We start from the raw sequence: 12,428 nt of genomic DNA, 5'->3' as shown, positions 1-12,428 counted from the left end.
GGGGGCCCAACAAGGGGCCTGGCAGGGAGGGGGTGGGGATTCACATTCCAGACACACGATGTGGCCCCTCAGGCCAAGCTCAGAGAAGTGCAGCTAGTTAAGCAGGCCTAACAAAAGGGCATTGGTAGAACCTGAGGTGGTGAGAAAAAAAGAAAAAGCAAGAACAATGGATGAGAGTTTCATTTTGGCCAGTATTTCATTTAGTGAGTCTCTGTAATAAATAATTTCATCTGATTTTAGAACTATAGAGAAAAAGGAAGGTGAGTTAAGAAAACTTCCATTTGTAATGCCAGAATTTCTCTTGCTTGTCGGGTCATTGAATCTAAGAAGGTCTAAATATTTGAAATGGGCTTAAATCTTGTGAAAGAAAGTTGAAAATAGTTGATTATTACAGAGATTTATGTGAAGAATTAAAATCAAGTTATGGTTTCTTTCAGTAATTGTGTATCTCCCAATTATTTTCATAATTTCAGATGTTATCTCTTAGCTCAGATCAGGACTTTTAGCTCTATAGCAGAGGAAAAACAATTCTCCCTCTATACTTCTTAATTCTTGGCTGATCTGTTGTTGTTTAGTCCCTGAGTTGTGTTCGACTTCTTTGTGACCCCATGGACTGTAGCCCACCAGGCTCCTCCATCCCTGAGATTTCCCAGGTGAGAATACTGGAGTGGGTTGTCATTTCCTCCTCTAGATCTTCCCAGCCCAGGGATTGAGCCAGTATCTCCTGCTTTGGCAGGCGGATTCTTTATCAAGAAGCCCTAGTGGCTGAAACATCCCCATAATAAAACATAGATTAATGGGGGAGGAGTTGGGGGGAGCAAGTTTAATAACATGTATACCTCCTGTGTACATTGAAGATATCCAGGAAAACTTAGGTAACTCTTTGAAATGACCCAAGCTACCACCTTAAATATCATCTTCAGCTAAAGACTAAAGAAAGATATTGAGGTTTGGTGCAAGCTAATTATGGAAGGTTAATTATGGAAAACACAAATAAACTTCATGTTTAAGTCAGTACCTTCTCCTTGTTAAGAGTTTCTAGAGATTTTATTATCCTTCTTTTTCTGGTACAGAGAGGGAGACACCATTCCAAATGGGGATTTCCCTTATAAATGCAACTTCTACTCTGTTTTCAGATATTCTTTTGTGTCTACAGCTTTTCAAAAATGATCAGCTCAAAATTGTCCTTATGCTAAAGAGGCATATTTTGGGGGTGGTCTGTTGTGCTCCCCTTAAGTACATTATTTCTGATATCAAGATAATAGACCAGGGGAGGGTTGACCTAAAACAAATAGACTGCAGCAAATATTTCTCTGACACAGATGGGTTTATTTGGGGGTCAGTAGAGAATTAAAATTTGGGGTCTGTAACCAAGGCCAGCCACACACAGCAAGTCTCTGCATAGCAAGGGGAGAAGTCTTTACACAGAGGAATTGGACATTGGGAGGGCCATAGTAATCAGAGTCCGTGGCTTTTCGTTGAGTTGTTGCTGGAGTCTTTCTTCTTCTTTTCCGACTCTGCTATGATCGTGGGTCTGGGGCTAGAGAATTCCCTTTTCTGTTCTCCTGGGTCATTTAATTAAAGTTTTAAATTTTTTTAAAGAAGGGCACAGCTGGATAGTATACACTGGGAGGTCTAGGGTTATGAGTAAACTATTTCTGTGCATAAATGAAGAATTATTTCTAAACTGTGGGTACCTTGCGTGTTTGGTTTAGTTATGTGTTTGGGGGTTTCAGGTTGTCTGATTCTCAGTGGGGGTAAGAAGATGAAAATGAAGGGCTTTCTCTAGCTTATTTTAGGCTTGGCAACTGTTATTCCTCTAACAGATGCCACTCTAGACAAACCCAGTGGAATATTGAGCCTTATTATGCCCGAGGGGATTTGGTTACCATATTAGAATGAGAATCTGGTAACTTCCAAGATGGACATCATTATCCCAGGCATCTTCTACTTTCTATATAATACTATCATTCTTTCTGAGCACAGGTGGAAACTGTGGCCAATCTGCTCATTTTACAGTTGTAAATATGGCAGCCTTTGTGTCGTAACTTTATCCCCTTAACAGCTGTCCAAATGCTTTAAACATTTAAAGTGACATATGGTAAAAATTCCTACTGATGGGCTTTCCTGAGCCTCTGTAGCCCATTTGGTAATGCATGTCAGAGGCCATTCAACTAAGTCCACTGAAATTGGACACTGTATAATATCAACTTAAGGTGCAACATGCTTTAAATGTTTTAAAATGGAATATTGGAGATGCTCTGATTCTAAACCTAACTTTGCAATTGCAAACATTCTTATCATAAGATCTAGTCTATGATTGACAGTATCAACGGTGAGTGTGAAGCCAAAGCAGAAAGTCTTTTCTATCACACAGGAGGGTTCATGTGTCAGTTGCACCTGTGCTTCTCATTTGTCTTCTCAAGTCTACAGGCTGAATTACCTCTAAAAATTGAGTACTTATATCCTTAAAATAACTTAGAAATTAGATCAGTTTATTAATATAGCATAGCATATAAATATTTTCCTATTGTCATATATAGGCCATGCCCTTTTTGTAGGAAAAACCATTTTGCAAACTATTTCTCTCCTGTTCAATGATTAATGGGAGAAAGAAAATCTTAAAGAAAGAGATAATCACACTCTGGAAATATAGGGAAAAGGTCAAGAAAAGAGGAAAAAGGAAGACAAGTTTAAAAAAAATAGAGGAAATTACATTACAACAAGCAAAGGTCTGGAAGAGTTGTATTGAAAACATGTGATTCTTTGTGATTGAAAAATTGTGAAATATTTGTAAAATTTGGCTAGTTACATTAACAGGTCTATTTTTCATCTAAAAAGAACTAATTCATTGGTTTTTTTATTTTGCTATGTGGATCTGAATATGTGACCAATTGCATATACAGTCTAACCCCTCGTCTGAGAAATGATTTTGCTATTTTGACTGGAAATGTTTAAGAATTCTAGGACATGAAAGTTCAAATTCTGACTCCTTATAAATCTAGATAGAAGGGGCACCTGTTGGGATGTTCTAGGCCAAACATGCCACAAATGTCTCTTACGTGACCAACAAAGACCTTCACGGAATTTGGGTTTAAGGCCAAGTATGGATTTGCACGCGGTGATCACTCAGCAGTTGTTAACATTCCATCAGTATGGTAAAGAGCAGTGTTGCCTAGTACCTTTCATTTCCTTTTAGCTGATTCAGACTCAGAGTTGTATTGTTTGGATTTTAGTGCTAGATATCAGTGCAGGAATCTATAATGACAATAAATGTTTCTTTGAACTTTGAAGATAAAAGGTGGAGTTAAAATGGAGTTGTAAGGTCTGCTTGGGAAAGCATAATAATGCATTATGAGGAATTTCATGGCTTTCAAGGTTGGTGAATGGTCTGTATACTTGCAAGGTTAGTGTTGATGTTTATAGAGGAAACACATTCAGGTTTTGAGAAGGACTTCTTTAGTTAACAAAAGTAGAGATGCTTTATATTTCTAAATGCTATATAAGTTATATAACATTGAATTATAACCTCAAAATCTTCATATGAGGAAAGCATGACAATTATATTATTAACTCCCATTTTACAGATGGGAAAATTAAGATCAGAAAACCTGCTTAAATTGTTTAAGGCCACAAATAGCACAACATGATGAGGAACTAGATATTTTGACTCCTAGTCCAGTGTGCTATCTCCTTCACTGGTGTTCTAATCCTTTTGGGATCTGACATCACTTTATAAATCTTAGAAGAATGTACAGTCTCCCCCAACAAAATGTACAAATATACATAGGCACAAAATTTTATATCTAAATTATTTGTTGTTAAAATCAGGACAGTGTAGTCCATATAGCATGGAAGACTGGTGGAAAATACTGAAATAATCTAGTTTTTACAGTACTGGAGAGCTATTGGCTCTTGCTCCTGTAATCAGCTAGAAATATAAGCAAGAGATCCACACTGCTCTTTGAATATCAAACACACCTGCCTCTAGGGACGTCCCTGGTGGTCCAGTGGCTAAGATTCTGAGCTCCCAATACATGGGTCCCAGGTTCAATCCCTGGTCAGGGAACTAGATCCCACATGCTGTAGCTAAGTGTTTGATGTCACAACTAAAAATCTCACATGCTGCAATTAAGATCAAAGATCTTGGATGCCACAATTAAGACCTGGCACAGCCAAATAAATAAATCATTTTTTTTTAAAAAAAGGAACATGCCTGTCTTTAGACCAAACAGAAAGACAACCAATATTTTCTTTGTTTTTTAACCATACATGTTATCAGTTTCTTCTTTCTATCTCATAAAGACCCAAGGTGTAGAGTGTAGGGGAGGAAAACACATTTTCTTCTATCTTTTAGGTTCATTTCTTGGTGTTTTGCAAATTAGGCTGACCAAGGAGAGGGGAAGAAGAGGAGAACCGTTGATTATCTCTGCAGTTTGCATACATACAGGAGAAACTCAGTGATGACTAACTCACAGGGTGGTTAAAATGTGGGTTTATATAACATCCCAACCAAGAAAAACACATTTGTAGAGAACTGGTGAGACAAAGGCTAACGTTTTAGATTTCCAAGGGCAGCAGTCTGTGGGGAGGTAAATATACAAGGGATACGAATGGGGTAAGATTTTTTTGTTCAGGTCCATCTCAGTACTGACTTTCTGGCTCCTTTGTGGCTATAAAACTTCAGCTGGCGAGGAGACTTTGGGCAGTCCTCATTTCTCAGAAGTTTCTACTTTTAGTCGGCGAAAGGGAGGCTCCAGGGAGGCTTCCTGGTGTGTCTGTTGGCTCTCTTGTGCCTTCAGCTTAAAATAACCCTTATCCCAAAGCGGCGTATTTTGGGATGTCATATTTTGATCCTCTGCAATGGTCAAGAGCAGAATTTAATTCATGGAAGCTGCACCTTAGTTTATTTGATCTTCATCTCATTTTGAAGTGTGTACATGGCCATTTCATTAAACAGGGCTAATACATAATTTCTTAGTAGAGTTTGGTAGTTTGGAGTGCTTAGGTTTCCCATTTCATTAATAACTTCCTGCCCAAAGGGAACATCTACATGGCTGTGTTGCTACCAGATGACCCCTGCCTTAGCATATTTGGCCCAAGTCCAACCATCTTTCACTTCTTTGTTCTCTTATCCTCCTCACCCCACTCCATTCCAATCAGATACTGTATTCTACGGATTCTATTTTATTTGTTTCTATATGTTCTCTCTTTCCCACTGCTGGTGTAACAATGATTTATGCTCTCATTATTTCCTGCTTGAATTATTTCAAAAGTCTTTCAGTTGGTCTCAAGATTAATTTTTTTAAATTTTCCTAATGCATTATTTTGATTATGTCACTCACGCACTCAAAATTCCTCTATGACTTTCCCATTGTCTATGGAATTTAATTTAGTGTATGAAGTCTTTTTCTAATCTATCCTCTCTTTTATGTGTATGGGCTCCTCCAGTCATAGTGGAGGATTTACTATTCTTCAAGATGAGCTTTCATATTTCCATATATTCATGTCTAACTCCTTCCTTCCTGGACTTTGCTGGTGTCCAGTGGTTAAGAATCTGCCTGCCAATGCAGGAGACACAGGTTTCATCCCTGGTCTGGGAAGATTCCACATGCTGCAGAGGAGCAACTAAGCCCGTGCACCACAACTACTCAGCCTTGCTTTAGAGCCCAGAAGCCACAACTACTGAACCTGAGTGCTCTAGAGCCTTATCCCAAAGTGGCATATTTTGGAATATCATATTCTGATCCTCTACAATAGTCAAGAGCAGAACTTAATTCATGGAAGCTGCACCCAAATTTATTTGATCTTCATCTCATTTTGAAGAGTATACATGGCCATTTCATTAAACAGGGTTAACACATAATTTCTTGGTAGAGTTTAGTAGTTTGGGGTGCTTAGGTTTCCCATTTCATTAATAACTTCCTGCCCAAAGGGAACATCTAGCTGTGTCTCCACAACTAGAGACACCACTGCAATGAAAGGCAAGAGTACCACAACTAGAGCGTAGCCCCCACTCACCTCAACTAGAGAAAGCCCGTGCCCAGAACTAAAGATCCAGTGGAGAAGGCAATGGCACCCCACTCCAGTGCTCTTGCCAGGAAAATCCCACGGATGGAGGAGCCTGGTGGGCTACACTCCATGGGGTCGCAAAGAGTCGGACACGACTGAGTGACTTCACTTTCACTTTTCACTTTCATGCATTGGAGAAGGAAATGACAACCCACTCAACCCACTCCAGTATTCTTGCCTGGAGAATCCCAGGGACAGAGGAGCCTGGTGGGCTGCTGTCAATGGGGTCGCACAGAGTTGGACACGACTGAAGCGACTTAGCAGCAGCAGCGGCCAAAATTAAAATAAATAATTTTCAAAAAAATTCCTTCCTTGCCATTTATACCTTCTTCCCATCTGTCCCCTCCATGATGCCACTCATCATGTGGCTCATCCCCATGTTCTCATGTGACTTGTTTTACAGTGGAGTGTAAAACAGTGACTTGTTTTACAGTGGAATGAGAACGTGAAAGATGGGAAGGTTAAGAGTAGAGTCTCCTTTTGGAGTCAGGAAATAAGACATTGATCATATCCTACAATCTCAGCACTCACCTTTCCTCTTTTGCGTGAACCCTGTACCTTTAGTGGTGCTTTTACAGATACTGGTTGAGCTAAATCAACGTCCTCTTTCTAGACTTCCTAGATTCAGATTCATTGATTCTGTTTTATATTTCTTTGTTTTCAAACTGTAAATACATTTTTCCGCATTGGAATTTATTTGATGTCAGAACTGTAATTTACTACCAAAATATAGAGGGTTATAAAAACACAGACAACAGTAAACACATGTTTTAATGCCTATTGAAGGATTCATTTCATACAGCTACTGACTGAGGTTTTTAGAGTGTCAGTGGTGAAACTGTACATAGATTGTAAGCATACATTGAAACCATTTCTGGAAAAGTTCATTCAAAAAGATGCCACACAACAATATGAACTGGACCCATGAAAATCTTAAGAAACAAACTCAATAATGCCGGTTCACTAAATCACTACTGCCTTCAGATTTAGGCAGTATGTAAAGAGAAAGGGTCCCTGCCACACCCCAAGGAACTGGCTAGAATTTAGAACAAATTCTAAGTGTCTAGGAATGTTAACTCGTTCCAGTACTGTTTAACATGGGGATTTTTTGTTGTTGTTGCAAACAAAGCAGTTTTTAAGCAAACTAATTAATGCATACGCTGGCAAACAAATCCAACAAAAGAGGCACTTAGAGGCAGTGTTTATTGAACACTGGAATTTTGAAAGAAAAAACCTCTTAGGTCGTTTTAGGCGTTTACTTCTGCTAAAGAAGGATTGTTCTTTTAAGTTTATTTTTCGAGCTTTCAATTCTATTCCACTCAAATACCTCAAGAACCAAGACTTCTCAAATCTTCTGTGGACAATTTTGCCACTTACTATAGTCACTATTTAAAAGTTTCCTGAAAATTAACTTATTTTTCTTTTCTTTTGGGGCTGTATTCTATTTGCTGTACTTAGTAGTGTCAGTAATTTAGTGGATATGTGGCTATCGTATGCCAATAATGTTTATGCTACTTTAATTATTTCATGCTTGCCCCTTACATTAACATTGTGTCTGAAAACAAAACAAAAAATGTCGTGTCTGCTAGTCCAGCAGGCAACCAGGCACTTCTCCTCCTCTTGATGATGTTCTTAGAACACTTATTCACAGTAGCCCGTCAGTCTACAATTTGATGTTAAAAGACAACATTTTGATGCTGGGAATGAGGGGTCCTTTGCAACCACATGAACTTAACTACACACTATGAGATAGATTTAATAGTTCAACATCATTGTTAATGTTTAATTAGAAGTGACTTGTATTTACTTGTACCTGTGTGAAATGACATCCAAACCAGAGAATTTACTGCAGCACTGTTTGTAATAACAAAAGATTGGCAGTCATCCACATATCCAACAGATGTAAAAAAGAATGAAGTTAAAAAAAAAAAAAAAAACTAGTGGAGGGAAGAATGAGTAAGCTCTCTATATACAGATTAAAGGAAAATCCCCAGGATCCTTTTAACTGTGTACATTTATTTATTTGAAAAATGCTGATCAGAGAAGTCAAGGCAAGATTTACAGTGGAGGTGATGTTTGAGAAGAAGCAGGAGAGAAGGCCAGCCGAACAAGGAAGTAGGAGCAACCCTAGACTTCTGGACCTAGATTCAATCACCCATTCCTTTGCTGTAAAAGACCATGAGGAAACGTGTGCCTGGCCTCTCTTCCAGATCGCTGGTAAATACAGGGCCCCGTGTACTCAACATTCTCAAAGAATGAACTGTGAGAACTCACAACACTGGCAACCCAGGGACTAAATTCAGCACATCACACTTTGCTCACAATATCTCCATGCTTCACTATCCCTTGATGCTCTGGGTTTTCTCTCTTGTCCCAACCCTCACTAGAACCTCCCACCCAAATTTGTCCATAGGACCCTTTACAACTCAGTATTAGCACCCCCTCCCCACTCCTTCCTTAAATGCTTCCCACCCCTCTAGCCCTCCGGTGAGGTCACTTCCGTCACCTGGGTTGGGGGCTCATGTTCTGTACTCTTTTCCCTCTCGAGTTAGAAGGGCTTGGTCTCCTTCACCCTGCCCATTCTGTCCCATCAGACTTCTCCTAAAATCCTCTTTCCCCTGCTCAGTCTAGCAATCTGTGCCATCTCTTTCTGCCTCTTAACTATCACATGCTCTCAAACTTATCCACTTAAGATTTTGGCACTTGCTCCTCATTCTCTCTTCCATCTTAAGTGCTATTTTCTCATATTATTTCAAGGTTAATGGATGGTCCATTCCCCTTTCTTGCATCTCATCTCCATTAATACATAATATTCCTCATAATCCATCCATACCTATGGTCATATCCCAGACTTTTAAATGGCATTTAATTATACCAAGTCCCATCAATTATTTTTGGTTCAAGATACATCTTACATCTCCACAGTTCTCTCCATTTTAGCTGCCAAGTGCACAGTTCAGGCCACTCTCTTCTAGTCAATGGGCTTATATTATATGGGTATATAATATATATGGGTATATATATATAATAAATGGATATTAAGTGGGTAAATATTAATAGGTTTCTATTTTTGTTCACCTCTAGCTTATCCACACCCCCACCCCAGTCTGTTCTCCACAAAGCCGAGTGATCACATTTGTCATTGGCTTAAAAAGCTTCTCAACCCTTCCTCTTATGCTTTGACTAAAACCCAAAGTCTCCCTCTGTGCTCTACAAGGCACCAGAACTTCTGATCACTCTTACCTTTGCAGCCTCACTTCATCTTTCCAGCTTCTTTCACCCCCCCAAACTTTTCTTCAGGGCTGATCCTTTTGCCCTGGAGGCCTTCCCCCGGCTCCCCATCAAGCTAGCTCCTTACCACCCTGCCAGCCTCAGACTGAATGTCACTACTTCACAGCTGATCATATGATCCTCTGTGATTCCAAGTCCTTTAGAGCACGAATTGCAATTTACAGTTATTTATGGGTGTGATTGGGCTTCTCAGGTAGCTCAGTGGGTAAAGAATCTGCCTGCAATGCAGGAGATGTGGGTGTGAAAAGATCCCCTGAAGGAGGGCAGGCAACCCACTCCAGTATTCTCACCTGGAGAATCCCATGAACAGAGTAGCCTGGCTTGCTACAGTCCATAGGATCTCAAAGAGTTGGACACGACTGAAGCAACTGAGCATGCACACATGCACTTGTGAGTGTGATAATCTGTTCTGGTTTGGGGATTGATCTCTGATGTACTTTCCCACTAGATCGTATATTTCTTCAGGACAGAGAGCATATCTAGTTCTTTGCCACTGTGCAAACACATGTAATCCAATACTTGGCCTACGATAGGTGGTTGGTAAGTGTGGTAGGCTGAGTAATGAACTCAGTGATGCCCGTGGCTTAATCCCCTGAAACTTTTATGGTAAAGAAAATTTTGTGACTAAGTTATAGATCTTGAGATGGAGAGCTTATCTTTGATTTTCTGGCTCAGATCAATTTAATTGCAAAGGTCTTTACAAGAAGAAGGCAGGAGGCTCACAGAAAGAGATGTTACAATGGAAGCAGAGGTTAGGGGGAAAGAGGGAGCAAGGGAGGGAGACAGAAAGAGTGAGATGTGAAGATGCTATACTGCTTGCTCTGAAGATGGAAAAGGGGCCTTGAGCCAAGGAATACAGGTGGCTTCTAGAAGGTGGAAAAGCAAGGAAACAAATTCTATACCTTAACTTGGAGGGGCTTCCCTGGTAGCTCAGCTGGTAAAGAATCTGCCTGTGATGCAGGGACCCTGGTTCGATTCTTGGGTCAGGAAGATGCGCTGGAGAAGGGATAAGTTACCCACTCCAGTACTCTTGGGCTTCCCTGGTGGCTCGAATAGTAAAGAATCTGCCTGCAATGCAGGAGACCTGAGTTTGATATCTGGGTTGGGAATATCCCCTGGAGAATTTGACTAGTATCTAAATTCTGGAGAAGGGAAAGGCTACCCACTCCAGTATTCTGGCCTTGAGAATTCCATGGACTTTATCGTCCACAGGGTTGCAAAGAGTCAGATATAACTGAGCGATTTTCACTTCATTTCACTTCACTTAACTTGGAACTCTGACCTCCAGAATTCTATGATAATAAAGTTCTGTTATTTTTAAGCCACAAAATTTATGGTAATTTGTTATAGCAACAACAGAAAATGAATATGAATTTTGGTACTGACTGTAACAAATACCTGAAAATAAGGAAGTGGCTTTGAATTGGGCACTGGACAGATGATGGAAGAAATCTGAGGATCACAAAAAGAAAAGCCTTGATGTCTTGAACCGATTGTTGTTGGAAATATGGATGTTAAAAGCACTACTGATAAGGGCTCTGAGAGTATTGGGGGAAATGTTCAAGGAAACCAGAGGAAATCCTTATTATATAGTAGAAGAAAGCCTAGTGGACTTGTGGATTATAGCTATATGGAAAACAACTTGGAAGTGGTTAACTGAGATTCAGTTGAGATTTCCAAGCAACGGCTGAAGGTTTCTTCTTTCTGAAAATGCAAGAGGAAAGAGACAAGTTGAGGGGGAAACTGTTAAGCCCCAAGGAGGCAGATTTTGATGGTTTAGAATGTTATCAGATTCTCCAGATTATAAAGTAAGATGGTCACACGAGGAGATTCACCATTAGGAAAGCCTGCTTTGATTTTGATGGTTTAGAATGTTATCAGATTCTCCAGATTATAAAGTAAGATGTTCACACGAGGAGATTCACCATTAGGAAAGCCTGCTTTGGTGAGACAGCTGAGGCTGTTAGGAGATTACAGTGACATGCAACGAAGAGATGATGATGCTTGGATTAGTGGGAGTGGTGGTGGTGTAAGGTGTAAAAAAAGACAGGGGGATGAGTTGATTTTATTGGGACTTTGTTTAGGGTCCATTTGGGCCTATACTGTTATAGTGCTCTCTTTCCTGGCCACCTGAACTGTCTGGCCTCTCTGTAAACCCTCTCTGGAATATTCTGTCTTAGTGTCGATTGGGACCAAATCATCATTTTTTGCTTGTAAGCACTCTGGATTTCTCCTTGGATTAAAGGTCCAGTGAAGAGTGGTCTTCTAGCTTCTTGTTCTTCCCCCTCCACTTTACCAATGAGTCTTCTGGATGCCCTTTCCCTAAAGGAGAAAGGATGCCCTTTCCCTAAACTCACTGGATTCACTTGGCCCAAGACACAGTCACCATCATGCCCATTTCACCCTGGGCTCATACCAGAGGATGAGGCCACCTTGTCCTCAGTCCTTGTACAGCAGACAAGTTATACCATCTTAACAAGATTAGACAAAACAATGGAAACAGTGACAGGCTTTATTTTCTTGGGCTCCAAAATCACTGCAGATGGTGACTGAAAGCCATGAAATTAAAAAACACTTGCTCCTTGGAAGAAAAGCTATGACCTACCTAGACAGCATATTAAAAAGCAGAGACATTACTTTGCCAACAAAGATCTATCTAGTCAAAGCTTTGGTTCTTCCAGTAGTCATGTATGGATGTTAGAATTGGACCATAAAGAAAGCTGAGCACTGAAGAATTGATGCTTTTGAACTGTGGTGTTGGAGAGGACTCTTAAGAGTCCCTTGCACTGCAAGCAGATCAAACCAGTTAATCCTAAAGGAAATCAGTCCTGAATACTCATTGAAAGGACTGATGCTGAAGCTCCAATACTTTGGCTACCTAATGTGAAGAGCTGACTCATTGGAAAAGACCCTGATGCTGGGAAGGATTGAAAGCAGGAGGAGAAGGGGACGACAGAGGATAAGATGGTTGGATGGCATCACTGACTAGATGGACATGAGTTTGGGCAAGCTCCAGGAGTTGGTGATGGACAGGGAGGCCTGGCGTGCTACAGTCCACGGGGTTG

The sequence above is a fragment of the Bubalus kerabau genome, chromosome 1, assembly GCF_029407905.1.
Source record: "Bubalus kerabau isolate K-KA32 ecotype Philippines breed swamp buffalo chromosome 1, PCC_UOA_SB_1v2, whole genome shotgun sequence".
Taxonomy (NCBI): domain Eukaryota; kingdom Metazoa; phylum Chordata; class Mammalia; order Artiodactyla; family Bovidae; genus Bubalus; species Bubalus kerabau.
The sequence above is the reverse complement of the archived record's forward strand: the minus strand, read 5'-3'. Positions refer to the sequence as shown.